The sequence below is a fragment of the Dasypus novemcinctus genome, chromosome 18 (assembly GCF_030445035.2).
Source record: "Dasypus novemcinctus isolate mDasNov1 chromosome 18, mDasNov1.1.hap2, whole genome shotgun sequence".
Classification (NCBI taxonomy): Eukaryota; Metazoa; Chordata; class Mammalia; order Cingulata; family Dasypodidae; genus Dasypus; species Dasypus novemcinctus.
In genome coordinates, this window is record NC_080690.1 from 20,095,883 (window position 1) to 20,110,091 (window position 14,209).

General features: G+C 43.8%; 1 pseudogene; it reads right to left on the minus strand.

Moving 5' to 3' along the window:
• Positions 1-730: 730 nt before the first annotated feature.
• On the minus strand, positions 731-4,398 carry LOC101413421 (DNA repair protein XRCC2-like; annotated as a pseudogene).
• Positions 4,399-14,209: the final 9,811 nt, after the last annotated feature.

The window sequence follows — 14,209 nt, forward strand, 5'->3', positions numbered from 1 at the left end:
AACCACTTGAGCCACAACAGCTCCCCATCATGGTTTTGACTTGCATTTCCCTAATGGCTAATGATGTTGAGCATTTTTTCCTGCATTTCCCTAATGGCTAATGATGTTGAGCATCTTTTCCTGTATTTCCTAATGGCTAATGATGTTGAGCATCTTTTCCTGTATTTATTGGCCATTTGTTAACTCTCTTTAGAAAAATGTCTGTTCAAGTCTTTTGCACATTTTAAAATTGGGTTGTTTGTTTATTTGTTGTTGAGTCGTAGGAGTTCATTATATATTCTGAATATTAAGCCCTTACCAGATATATGATTGGCAACTATTTTCTCCCATTCTGTAAGTTGTCAAGGTGCCTTTTCACTTTCTTGAAAATGTCCTTTTTGTTTTAGGCTGAAATGTGTGTGTGTGTGTATATATATAATCTTTTTTTTTAAGTTTTAAAGCAAGTTTAATACAAAGTTTAATTTTAATATCACTTTGATTAACCTTCAGTGATCTAGAAATAGAATAGTCTGAAATTTTTCTGTACTAGTTTAACAAATCCATTCTATATAGAATAGTTATGTTAATTCACCTAGAGTTTAAAATTTTAGGATCAAACCACTTCAGCCTATAAAAAACTTTTTAAAAACTACATAATATCCTACAAAAGACTATTTTATGATACATATCAATAAAACCCAACCTCATTTTATCAATAATTTTTAAAAATGCAATTTTTAATTGCTACTTTTTAAAAATTAAATGAAACTAAAGAAAACTGGGTGCTGCTTTTAGAATCATCTGGTTTGGGAAAAAAAATTCTGTTATACCATTTGTTCCCACACCCTACAGAGATAAGTCTATAGTCTATATCTGCATCACAACAATGTTTAATGGCAGAAGAGGGTCCTTCGGCTGAGTTTGAGGTTTTTTGCATTATACTTTCTGTGGCTGCAAAAAGAACCAAGCGGGAAACGGACTTTGGCCCAGTGGTTAGGGCGTCCGTCTACCATATGGGAGGTCCGCGGTTCAAACCCCGGGCCTCCTTGACCCGTGTGGAGCTGGCCATGCGCAGGGCTGATGCGCGCAAGGAGTGCCGTGCCACGCAAGGGTGTCCCCCGCGTGGGGGAGCCCCACGCGCAAGGAGTGCGCCCGTGAGGAGAGCCGCCCAGCGTGAAAAGAAAGTGCAGCCTGCCCAGGAATGGCGCCGCCCACACTTCCCGTGCCGCTGACGACAACAGAAGCGGACAAAGAAACAAGACGCAGCAAACAGACACCAAGAACAGACAACCAGGGGAGGGGGGGAGTTAAATAAATAAATAAATCTTTAAAAAAAAAAAAAAAAAAAAAAAAAAAAAAAAAGAACCAAGCGACACTCATTTACTAGTTTCTCTGAGAACTGAAAACATTTCTTCAAAGTAGCCTCGGGTAAGTTAACACTTCCTCCCTCATTGACCTAATCTATCCAGTACAAAGCTCACAGGCTATCTAAAATCAAAAGGCAGAGAGAGGGGTGACTACAAAACATAGTTTCTAGTGAGTAGAATATGAAAAGTAACTAAGAGCTACTACAGTAGTAAACACACAAAAAAAATTCTTCCAAGGCAATATTACCTCTTCAGAGCTTTGGGAGAGTCTATACTCAAAAATTGTAACAAACAAAAGCATATTAAAGTGGAAGTCTGTATCAATAAATAAGACTTCTATTAGGTTGGTGCAAAAGTAATTGAGGTTTTGCATTGTTGAAACTTGCCATTTGATATTGGAATACATTCTTTTTTTTTTTTTTTTTTAATTCCCCCCCACCCCAGTTGTCTGCTCTCTGTGTGTGTCCATTCGCTGTCTGTTCTTCTGCAATCGCTTCTATCTTTATCAGCGGCACCGTGTTTCTTTTTGTTGTGTCAGCTCTCCCTGTGTGCGGCTCCATTCTTGGGCAGGTTGCACTTTATTTCGTGCTGGGCGACTCTCCTTACAGGACACACTCCTTGCACATGGGGCTCCCCTACGCGGCGGACAGCCCTGCATGGCACAACACTCCTTGCGCGCATCAGCACTGCGCATGGGCCAGCTCCACATGGGTCAAGGAGGCCTGGGGTTTGAACCGCAGACCTCCCATGTGGTAGACGGATGCCCTATCCATTGGGCCAGGTCCACTTCCCTGGAATACATTCTTAAATAAATATGGTTATATCATACATCATCTTAAAGTGCACTTCTCCCTTTATGTGTTTTTGCTAATGGCATTACTTGCTGTTTGTTTTATATTTATTTTAGACTATGGAAATGATGTTAGACAAAAAAGCAAATTCAAGTGATTTTCTTATTTGAGTTCAAAATGGGTCGTAAAGCAGCAGAGACAACTCGCAACATCAACGATGCATTTGGGGGAAATAGATGTGGCTCAGGTGACTGAGCTCCCACTACCACATGAGAGGTCCAGGTTTGATTCTCTGCGCCTCCTAAAGAAGACAAGCAAGACAGCAAGCTGACGCAACAGGCTGCATGGTGAGCTGACACAAGATGACGCAGTGAGATGATGTAACCAAGAGACACAACGAGGAAATACAATGAGATGCAACAAAGCAGGGAGAGGAGGTTGCTCAGGCGATTAGGTGCCTCTCTCCCACATGGGAGGTCCTATGTTCGATTTCTGGTACCTCCTTAAAAAAAAAAGGAGACCAGCATACAACAAACACAGCAAATACAAACAACTGAGGGGGTGGGGAGAAATAAAATAAATCTTTAAAAAAAAACAAAAAACAATGCATTTGGCCAGGAACTGCTAACAAACATACAGTGCAGTGGTGATTCAAGAAGTTTTGCAAAGGAGACAAGAGCCTTGAAGATGAGAGTAGTGGCCATCAGAAGTTGACAACAACCAATTGAGAGCAATCATCGAAGCCCATCTTCTTACAATTACACGAGAGGTTGACAAAGACCTCAACACCGACCATTCTATGGTCATTCATCATTTGAAGCATATTGGAAAGGTGAAAAGGCTTGATAAGTGGGTGCCTCATGAGCTGACCAAAAATCAAAAAAGTCATTTTGAAATGTCGTCTTCTCATTCTATGCAACAACAACAAATTTTTTCTCAATTGGATTGTGACATGATGAAAAGTGGCTTTTATATGACAACGAGTGATGACCAGCTCAGTGGCTGGACCAAAGCACTTCCCAAAGCCAAACTTGCACCGAAAAATGGTCATGGTCACTGTTTGGTGGTCTGCTGCTAGTCTGATCCACTACAGCTTTCTGAATCTCAGCGAAACCGTTACCTCTGAGAAGTATGCTCAGCAAATTGATGAGATGCACCAAAAACTGCAGTGCCTGCAGCCAGCACTGGTCAACAGAAAGGGCCTAATTCTTCTCCACGACAACACTTGACTGAACATCACACAGCCAATGCTTCAAAAGTTGAATGAATTGGGCTATGCAGTTTTGCCTCATCCACCATATTCACCTGACCTCTCAGCAACCAACTACCACTTCTTCAAGCATTTTGACAACTTTTTGCAGGGAAAACGCTTCCACAACCAGCAGGATGCAGAAAATGCTTTCCAAGAGTTCATCAAATCCTGAAGCATGGATTTTTACACTACAGGAATAAACAAACTTATTTCTCATTGGCAAAATGTGTTGAATGTAATGGTTCCTTTTTTTTTTAAGATTTATTTCATTTATTTCTCCTCCCTCCCCCCATTGTCTGCTAACTGTGTCCATTGGCTGTGTGCTCTTCTGTGTTCACCTGCATCCTTGTCAAGTGGCACCGGGAATCTGTGTCTCTTTTTGTTGCATCATCTTGCTGCATCATCTTTCCTTGTGTGTGGCACCACTCCTGGGCAGGCTGTGCTTTTTTTGCACAGGGCAGCTCTCCTTATGGGGCGCACTCCTTGTGCATGGGGCTCCCCTATGCAGGGGACACCCCTGCATGGCACGGCACTCCTTGCACACATCAGCACTGTGCCTGGGCCACTTCACCACACAGGTCAGGAGGCCCTGAGTTTGGACCCTGGACCTCCCATGTGGTAGGCAGATGCTCTATCCGTTGAGCCAAATCCACTTCCCATGGTTTCTATTTTGATTAATAAAGATGTGTTTGAGTCTAGTTATAATGATTTAAAATTCATGGTCAGAAACTGCAATTCCTTTTGCACCAACCTTCCAGTCCACCTTCTGATTTTGGAAGTATACATCATACTGTTAAACGATGAAGCATTTCTGTTTTTCCTGTTCCTCTGGACCATAAAATTTAAAAATATCACCATGCATAGGTGATTCTTCATCAGCAAACAGATACAGTTCTCTGTCTTTCAAGGAACTTCTGCCTTCAAGTCGGGCAAGGAGGTCCATCTCAGACTCAGCTCTTTGGAAGTCATTAAACGTTGTCCCGATGGCTCCACCAACAAGGGATTCCATTTTCCTGCTACCAGCACCATTTACCAACTACGCTAGTCTGGCAGCCAAGTTGGATAATATCTTTTAATGCAAAAAAGTTTTTTATTTTGATGAAGTCCAATTTATGCATTGTTTCTTTTGCTGCTTGTGCTTTGGGTGTCCTATCCAAGAATCCATGGCTGAATCTCAGGTTAAGATTTGCCCGTTACATTTTTTTTTTAAGATTTTTTTATTAGTTCTCTCCCTTCCCCCACTCCCACCCCCAGTTGTCTGCTCTTTGTGTCCATTCACTGTGTGTTCTTCTGTGTCTGCTTGCATTCTTGTCAGCGGCACCAGGAATCTGTGTCTCTTTTAGTTGTGTCATCTTGCTGCATCAGCTCTCTGTGTGTGCAGCGCCACACCTGGGCAGGCTGCACTTTTTTCACATGGGGCAGCTCTCCTTACGGGGCACACTCCTTGTGCATGGGGTTCCCCTACATGGGGGACACCCCTGTGTTTTGCACAGCACTCCTTGTGCACATCGGCACTGCGCATGGGCCAGCTCACCACATGGGTCAGGAGGCCCTGGGTTTGGACCCTGGACCTCCCATGTGATAGGCGGACGCTCTATCATTTGAGCCAAATCTGCTTCCCCCTAAGTTATCTTTTAAGAGTTTGATGGTTTTAACTCTTATATTTAAGTTGTTGATCTATTTTGAGTTAACATTTGTGTATGGTGTGAGATAGCAGGTCCAACTACTTAGCATGTGGTAATCCAGTGTTCCCAACACCATTGTTGAAACACTATTCTTTCCCCATTGCATGTACTCGGCACCCTTTTTGAAAATCAATTGGCCATAGATGTGTGTGTCTGTTTCTGGACTTTTCTAAGTTTTATTCCATTGATCTATCAGTCTATCCTTATGCCAGTACCACACTGTTTTTCTCTTCCTTTCTTTCTTTTTTTGGGGGGAAGGTACTGGGCATTGAACCCAGGACCTCATACATGGGAAGCAGATGCTCAACCACTTGAGTTATATCTGCTTCCCACACTGTTTTGATTACTGTAGCTTTGGAGTAAGTTCTGAAATCAGAGTGTGAATCCTCACCTCTGTTCTGTTCTTCTGTTTCAAGATGGTTTGGACTATTTGGGGCTTCTTGCAATACCACTTGAATTTGAGGGTTGACTTTTCCATTTCTACAAAGAATGCTATTGGAATTTCGGTACATAGTATATTGAATCTGTAGATTGCTTTGGGTAACAATATTAAGTCTTCTAATCCACAAACACAGTATGTCTTGCTATTGATTTAGGTCTTCTTTAATTTTATTCAGCAGTGTTTTGTAGATTTCAGTGTATACATCCTTTACTTCTTTGGTTAAATTTATTCCTAGATACTTTAAATGTACATGTGTTTTTAATTTACATGTACCATTTTCATTTCTAAATTTAAATATGCTTTAAAGGTCTATCCTTAATTGCTGTATGGTTAGATCCATACAGTTGACAGCTTTTAACTGCTTTTATTTATATGTTCCCCAAATCCTATTTCATATTCCTCTCCTGGGCATACTGAAAACTACACTTCCCATCCATTTTGCTATTAGGGAGGACCCTATGATTAGTTCTAGCTAAGGAGATGTGAATGGGCTGAGGCAGTGAAAAACCCCTCCAGTCTCTCTTTTTCGCTTCCATGGTACTAGAGAGACATGTTGAGTTAGTAGAATAGATGTCCGAAAGAAACACCTGCCCTGCATTGAACTTTGTATAAGGAAGAAATAAAATTTACTTATGTTAAGTCACTGTGGTTGGTTTGTTTGTTATTGCAGCAAAACTTAGCCTATCACGGCTAATAAACCAAGGCATGGTATTCCATTGTAATCATCCACCACATTTTATTTATCTATTCTTCTAGTAATGATACCTAGGTTGGCTCCAGCTGTCCAGCACCATAAACAAAACCATTGTATGTTCTCATAAGGACCTGTGCAAGGGTTTCTCTGAAGTCCATACCCAGGAGTTTGCTGGAACATAGACTGTAGGCACATTTACTGTCATTATGTATTGCCAGGCTGCATTCTAGGGTGATTGTTCTAATTTATACTCCTACTCATAGTGCATAAGGGTTACAGTTTCCCCAGCAGTAGTTTAGAGCATGGACTCTGGAGTCACACTGTCCAGTTTTAAATCCAAGATCTACAACGTAGTAGCTATTAAGACAACTCTGTTCCTCAGTTTCTTCATCTGCAAAATGGGGATAAAACTACCTACTTTATAGGGGTGTTGTGAGGATTAAATGAAATACTACCTGGAAGGGGCTTTGAACGGAGCCTGCACATAGTATCTACTATGTAGGAGTACTACTGTTGCTGTTGCTGTAGTTATTTTGATGCTTGACAATCTAACACTCTATTATCCAGCTTTTCAAGTTTTAGAAACCTTATAGTTCAATGACTGGTATTTCAGGGGCTCTTTTTTTATATACATTTCTCACCTGTTGGCCATATGTTTATTTACTCTTCTGTATATTGCTACTTATATCCTTCACCCATTTTTTCCTATTGTGTTTCCTTTTTTTTTTTCCTTGTTGATTTGCAGAAATCCATTGAATATTCTGGATAAAATCCTTTGTAAGTTTTGTGTGGCAAATATCTTCTGTCAATCTCACCTGCCTGTAACTTTTTTTTTTTTATATTTATTTTTTATTTACTTCTCTCCCTTCCCCTCCCCCCAGTCGTCTCTCTCTGTGTCCATTTGCTGTGTGTTCTTCTGTGACCACTTCTATCCTTACCAGTGGCACTGGGAATTGTGTTTCTTTTTGTTGCGTCATCTTGTTGTGTCAGCTCTCCGTGTGTGCAGCACCATTCTTGGGCATGCTGCATTTTCTTTCCCGCTGGGCGACTCTCCTTACGGGGCGCACTCCTTGCATGTGGGGCATGCATGGCAGGGCACTCCTTGCGCACATCAGCACTGCACATGGGCCAGCTCCACACAGGTCAAGGAAGCCCGGAGTTTGAACCACGGGCCTCCCATGTGGTAGGTGGACGCCCTACCCATTGGGCGAAGTCTGCTTCCCTGCCTGTAACTTTTATCTGTGGGCCCTTATGGAACAGAAGTCCTTTATTTTTATGTAGATATATCTATCAATTTTTTGCCTTATGATCAGAGCTTTATGGATCATTCAAGAAGTCCTGCCTAGCTCAATGTCCCAGATCTGTGCTCATGCATATATGTCTATTAGCTTTATGTTTTTATCATTCACATTGTCTTTTCATCCATTTCTATTTTCAAGATTTTTATCTAATCACCCACTTTTCAACCCAGTGTCTCTCACCAGCCTTCTGCTCTGATTTGGGTCCCTAAACCTGGAGCCTGGATCAACTTCTGGTCTCCTGCAGCTGGGAGAAGGGTGGTGATCAGGCGTTGTGGGGTCTGGAGAGGATATGGGTGTCCAATGCCTCTGTAAATGTACTTTTAACTATTCCACCTATTTTTAGTTCCAGGAATCATCTCTGCCTTCCTGTTGTCCCAAAACATTGAGGCTCTCAAAGGTTCTGCTAAATGAAATGGCTCTGCAGGGTCTTAGGATGTGATTTCCCCTATCCTGCTTGATCAATTACAATCCTCTACCTACTTTCCACCTTATAAAAATAGGCCGAACATTCCTGTCTGCCACTGAATCTTCTAATGTTCTCTTTGCCTCTTATAAAACTTGCTTCACCTTGTTTATGGTGAGAGATAGGAATTCACCTTTATTTTTCTCCATAGAGTGTTCATCCTCACTGTGGTAGGTTAAGTTTCATATCCCAACAAAAGACTTGTTTTGAATCCCAATCCATGTTCCTGTGGGTGTGAACTTATTTGTAAATAGGACCTTTTGAAAATGATATTATTAGTTAAAGTGTTGCCTACTGAATTGGTGCGTTTTAATCCATTTTACTGGAGGCCTTATAAAGGGAAGAAACCAAAGCCAGGAGTTAAGGGCCAACAGGAGCCAGAAGCCAGAAGCAGCAGACCCACAAGAGGCAGACACAGGGAAAGAGAGATCACTGCAGGACTGGAGGCAGAGATGCAAGCCATGCAACCCCCAGGACTGCAGCAAACTTTGGACTTCCAGTCTGTGTGACAATAACTTCCTGTTGTTGAGCCAACCCATTGTGTGGTATTTGTCATAGCAGCCTGAAAAATCTAAGTCACCCCCAGTCATCTGCATCAGAGTCAATGCTGCCATCCTCATGGTTTCTCAAGCCAAAATTTTAAAGGCACCCTTTGCTCTTCCCCTCACTCACCATTTCCAACCCATCACAAATGTATGTCAGTTCCACCTCCAAGAGAGAGCAAAAATCTGTCCATTTTCCTCTCCATATCCAAAGCCAATGCCTAACCCAAAGCCATCACCTCTTTCTGCTTCTCTTCTAACTCGAGACAATCCATGCTCCACAGACCTGTCAGGTGATCTTTTTCTGATGTGACAGATCATCCAGTCCCATGTTTGAACCTCAGGTGGCTTCCTGCTGCTGTTAGAATTAAAATCCAAGCTTGGGGAGCAAATGTGCTCAACTGGTTGAACGCCTGCTTCCCACATGGGAGGTCCCAGATTTGGTCCCAGGTGCCTCCTAAAAACAAAATAAAACACACACACACACACACAAAAGCAAACAAATGAAAAAAACCAACTCAGGGTTGTCAGTATGGCTCAGTGATTGAGTGCCAGCTTCCCATATACAAGGCCTGGGGTTTGATCTGTGGCCCCCACATGTTTCTATGTAATCTGGACCTGCTCTAACCTGCTAATCTCATCTGTGCCACTCCTGCTCACCCACCCTGCTCAACCACACTAGCCTTCTGTCCTTTCCTAGAACATGCTGGTCTCTTTCCCACTCAGGCTCGGTTCTGATATTCCCAACCCTGGACGTTCTTCCTTTGACTCTTTGCTTGACTGGTTCCTCCTTATCTTTCAGGCCTTTAGGATGAAACACCTCTTCAGAGATGCCTTTCCTAAAACCCTATCTAAAGCAGACCTTTTTCCCTGAACCTACCATTACTCCTGTTTGAGAGCAGGGACATACTAATAGTCAAAGTTCAATGTATGGGCTATTTCTTTTCCACAACTAATGTGAGCAGACTACAATTTCCTAAAATACAAGGTATTGGCAAACAACCAGGACTATAAAACCCAAAAATAAAACCAAATTAATCCCCCCCGCCGCCCCCCAGAAGAAGCAATACAACGTCTGCACATCCAGGGCCCCGATGCTCATGGGGGAGGCCAGTATTGAGGTGGGAGATGTGCTTAGTCCTAAGCCAACTCCAGCAAGAGTCCTGGAGCTGCAAAGGCCATCCTTCAGGCGAATAGCACCAGCCACCCTGCTGCTCAGTCCTCCACATGGGAAACAGCCCCAAAATTGTCCTTGAGAGACTGGACATCACTCTCACCAATTGGGTTTGGCTAGAGGCCCAGATAAGCACTAATGACATTCCAAGGCAGAGAAGCCACAGTCACAGGATGGGCCAGATCCAAGGCTGCCAAGACTATCAGAGCTGCCAGGCAAGCGACACCAGGCCATGGGCTGTTAGCAGGGATTAAAATGCCTCCCACTTCCCAGTACTTTCCTCCTCCCCGCCCCTCCTAGAAAGGAAGAAGAGTGATACTGAGACCTTTCTGCCTGTATTGCTGATTACTGTGACTTTTCATCTACAGATAATTTCCATGCCATGCCCTTTCATTTATTAAAAATCAGGATCCCATTCAGGACTCAGAATATGGAAGAGATGCTAATCCAAGGACATTTAATCTGACCTAAAATGGTCTATTAGTTATCTAGTGCTACAAGTCACCTTAAAACTTAGCAACTTATAACACATTTTTGCAGCCATTGTAGACAAAAATTTGGCAGTTTTTCAGAAAGGTATTTGGAGAAATACTGTATGATTTGGCAATTTCACTCCTAGGTATACTCCAAAGAATTAAAAACAGGGATTCAAACAAATACTTATACACCAATGTTCATAGCAACTTTGTTCATAATAGCCAAAACTGGAAATAACCCAACTGTGCATCAACAGAGGAACAGATATTCAACAAATTTGGCATATCCATACAATGGAATATTATTCGGCCATAAAAAAGAATGAAGTACTGATACACACTACAATATGGATGAACCTTGAAAACATTATGCTAAGTGAAATAAGCCAGACACAAAAGGACAAATACTGTATGATTCCAACTTATATGGAATATCTAGACTAAGTAAATTCACAGAGACAGAGAGTGCACTGGAAGTTACAAAGGGATGAGGGGAGGGGAAACGAGTTACTGCTAAATGGGTGCAGAGTTTTTGTTTTGGGGTGTTGAAAAAGTTTTGGTAATGGATGGTGGTGATGGTAGCAGAACATTGTGAATGTAATTAGATTATCACTATATTGTATATTTAAAAATGGTTAAAAGAGGAAATTCTGTGTTGTATATTTGTTACCACACCAAAAACTAAAATTGAAAAAAACAAAAACAGAAACAGTTATCTCACCGTTTGTGTGGGTCAGGAGCCCAGGCACAGCAGTGACATGGGGACTTCTGCTCTCTCAGTTAACTTTATTTCCCTAGATAGAGTTCCTTGGGGATGGGATGGGGGCAGGGAGTAGCACGCAGCTGGTGACTGTGCCTCAGGGTCTGAAAGGGCTTGACCATCAACTTGCAGCTAACCGGCCTGTTTTACTAACTCCGCCCTCTGCCAGGCAGTGAGCTTCAGAACCCTCCTTGGCTAAACTCCTTCCCTGTGAATCCTCTCTTTTGAGAATTACCACTTCTGCTCCTGCTTGCCACCTTGTAACTGAGAGAGCAGTGACATGGGGACATAGGGTAGCTCCCAGGCTACAGTCAAGTGTCAGCTGGGCTGTGGTCATTTTCAAGGCTCAACTAGGGAAGCGTTGGTTCCAAGCTCAGGGGGTGGTTGTTAGGATTCAATGGCTGTTGAACTAAAGGCCTCAGCTCCTCACTGCTGCCTCACATCTGCCCTTAGTTCCTTGCCATGCAGATGTCTCCAACAAGGCAACTTGCTTCCTCACACTGTACAAGCCAAGAAGGCAATGGAGTCTGCTAGCAAGACGTAAGGCACAGGTCTTTGGAACCTAATCATGGAAGTCACGTCCTTTGCTGTGTTCTATTGGTTAGAGATGAGTAAAAGTCCAGCCTACACTCAAGGGGGTGAGCGTGGAGGCGGGAGGGGGCATTGCTGGGGGCCATCTTAGGAGCCTGCCCACCACAGACAGGAGCAAGAATTCATCAAGGTAACCAAGAGTAAGCGAAATAGGTTCTTTTTAAATTCTGGTGCCTAGTATCTTAGAATGAATATAATGTTAGTGGAAAATGCAGAAGTAAAATATCCCTGTTTACATAGGTCCTGTCACCCGTTGTCTCTGGAGATAACAAAACAAATCCTGCAGAGCTTGGGAGGCATCCAGAGAGAAGGAAAGAGATTGGGGACAATAAACTTAATCTTGCCTGATTGGCAAGATCTCAATCCCTCTCCAGACCCCAACAATTGATAGTGAATGAATAAAGGTTTTCTGTGTTGCTCCAGCCATTTGACCTAATTTGAGAGGTGGCATCGAAGGGGTAGACAGAAGAATTCAACACATTTCTAGAAGGTGGCAAGCAGGAGCAGAAGTGGTAATTCTCAAAAGAGAGGATTCACAGGGAAGGAGCTTAGCCAAGGAGGGTTCTGAAGCTCACTGCCTGGCAGAGGGCGGAGTTAGTAAAACAGGCCGGTTAGCTGCAAGTTGATGGTCAAGCCCTTTCAGACCCTGAGGCACAGTCACCAGCTGCGTGCTACTCCCTGCCCCCATCCCATCCCCAAGGAACTCTATCTAGGGAAATAAAGTTAACTGAGAGAGCAGATTAACCTTCTCTTCCCTTTCTCCAGAAGAGATAAAATGACAGTGAAGAAAGCGTTTTATCAAAATCTTCAGCCACAAAGGCAAGAGCATGCCAGAGTACTCAAATGATGGGCAAGTAAGCTCAACAAATTTCTACAAGGTGGGAAAACAAGTGGAGTGCACCTGGCTGAGCAGAGCAGATAAGTTTAACCAAAGTCACTGCAGAGGGAGATGCAGCGGAGAAATGAGCCGAGTCCTGGGGAATCCTAGTGCAGGAGTGGGGCAGAGAGCTGGGAGGGCCACTCAAGCCCTCCTGCAAACCCCATGCAGCCCGGCTCCCAGCTGCAGATCAGAGGTCAAGTCAGGCTCTAGGCTGTGGGCCTGAGTCAGAGCACAAGGCTGGGGCCTGAGGCACAGGTTTGAATAGAGAGAAAAGATAAAATCTGCCGCCTGGACTGGGAAAACGTCAATTCTTTAATGCCATAGGCAGGGTATCCTCCCCGGCGGCCAGGAGACTGGACACCCTGGAGGAAGGACCCCTGAACAGTGACATTTGAGGCCTCCATATAAAGGCCCATTTGCCACCCGATCCCCTAACAGCAAAGACCAGGGAGAGAGACCACCAGGAAGGGAGAGCTGAAAGGTTTGAGCAAGCTGTTCTTCCTTTCTTCTCCTGTCTTTAAGTCTTTCCTGCTTGATAGTTTTGCAGCTGCCTCCTCCTGTCTCTCTGGGCGTCCATTCTAGAACTTGATCTTCAAATGGCAGCTCAGGGCTCTTGCGTGGAGGAACCAGGAAGATCTGGGATCCAGCGTAGAATCAATGGGACAGTTTGGCAGGGTGAGTTTTTACTTCCTTAAGGCTCCCATCTTTCTCAAAGCCATAGCCCAGGGGCAAACCAGCCACAGTTCTGGTTTCTGTTTGCTAGTTGGCCTGTTTTCATCAAACAGGCAGGAGCAGCAAGCCTGGCTCCTGGCCCGGGCTGTCTGGAGCTTATGTAGACCCCTCTACCCACCGCTGCTGCACTCGCAGCCACTGTTGCCAGGTTCTGGATGCAGCAGGCCCACAGCTTCAGCCTTGCTCAACGTTCTCGTTTTTGTTCTGTTTCTAGTCCATGGAGTTAATTGCTCTTGAACAGGCTTTTTTCTTTTCTCTTCTAGTATTTTGTGTGTCTTTATTATATGTTGCAGTTGATCAAACTGTGAACTCACTGTGCCATTCTGATAGAACCCCGTATTTTGATTTTTTTTAATTCATTTTTTAAAAAAGTATTACATTAAAAAAATGAGGTCCCATTCAACCCCACTGCCCCCACCCTCCACTCCCCCCACAGCAACACTCTCTCCCATCGTCATGACACATCCATTGCACCTGGTAAGTACATCTCTGGGAATCGCTGCACCCCATAGTCAATGGTCCACATCATAGCCCACACTCTCCCACGTTCCATCCAGTGGGCCCTGGGGGGATCTACAATGTCCCGTAGTTGTCCATGAAGCACCACCCAGGACAACTCCATGTCCTGAAAACGCCTCCCCATCTCATCTCTTCCCATTCCCCGCGCCGAGCAGCCACCATGGCCACCCTTCCCACACCAATGCCACATTTTCTCTGTGAACATTGGCTTGGTTGTGTCCATTGCACCTCTATGTCAAGTGGGGGCTTAGATTCCACATGGATGCTGGATGCAATCCTCCTGCTTTCAGTTGTAGGCACTCTAGGCTCCATGGTGTGGTGGTTGACATTCTTCAACTCCATGTTAGCTGAGTGGGGTAAGTCCAATAAATCAGATTGTAGGAGCTGAAGTCTGTTGAGGCTCAGGGCCTGGCTATCATATTATCAGTCCAGAGATTCAAATCCCCTAAATATATCTTAAACCCCAGCACCAACTACAATTCCAGTAAAGTAGCATGAAAGTCTTGTGAAAAGAGATCCCATCTGAGTCCAGTTCCATCACGCAGAAACACCAGCTCCAAA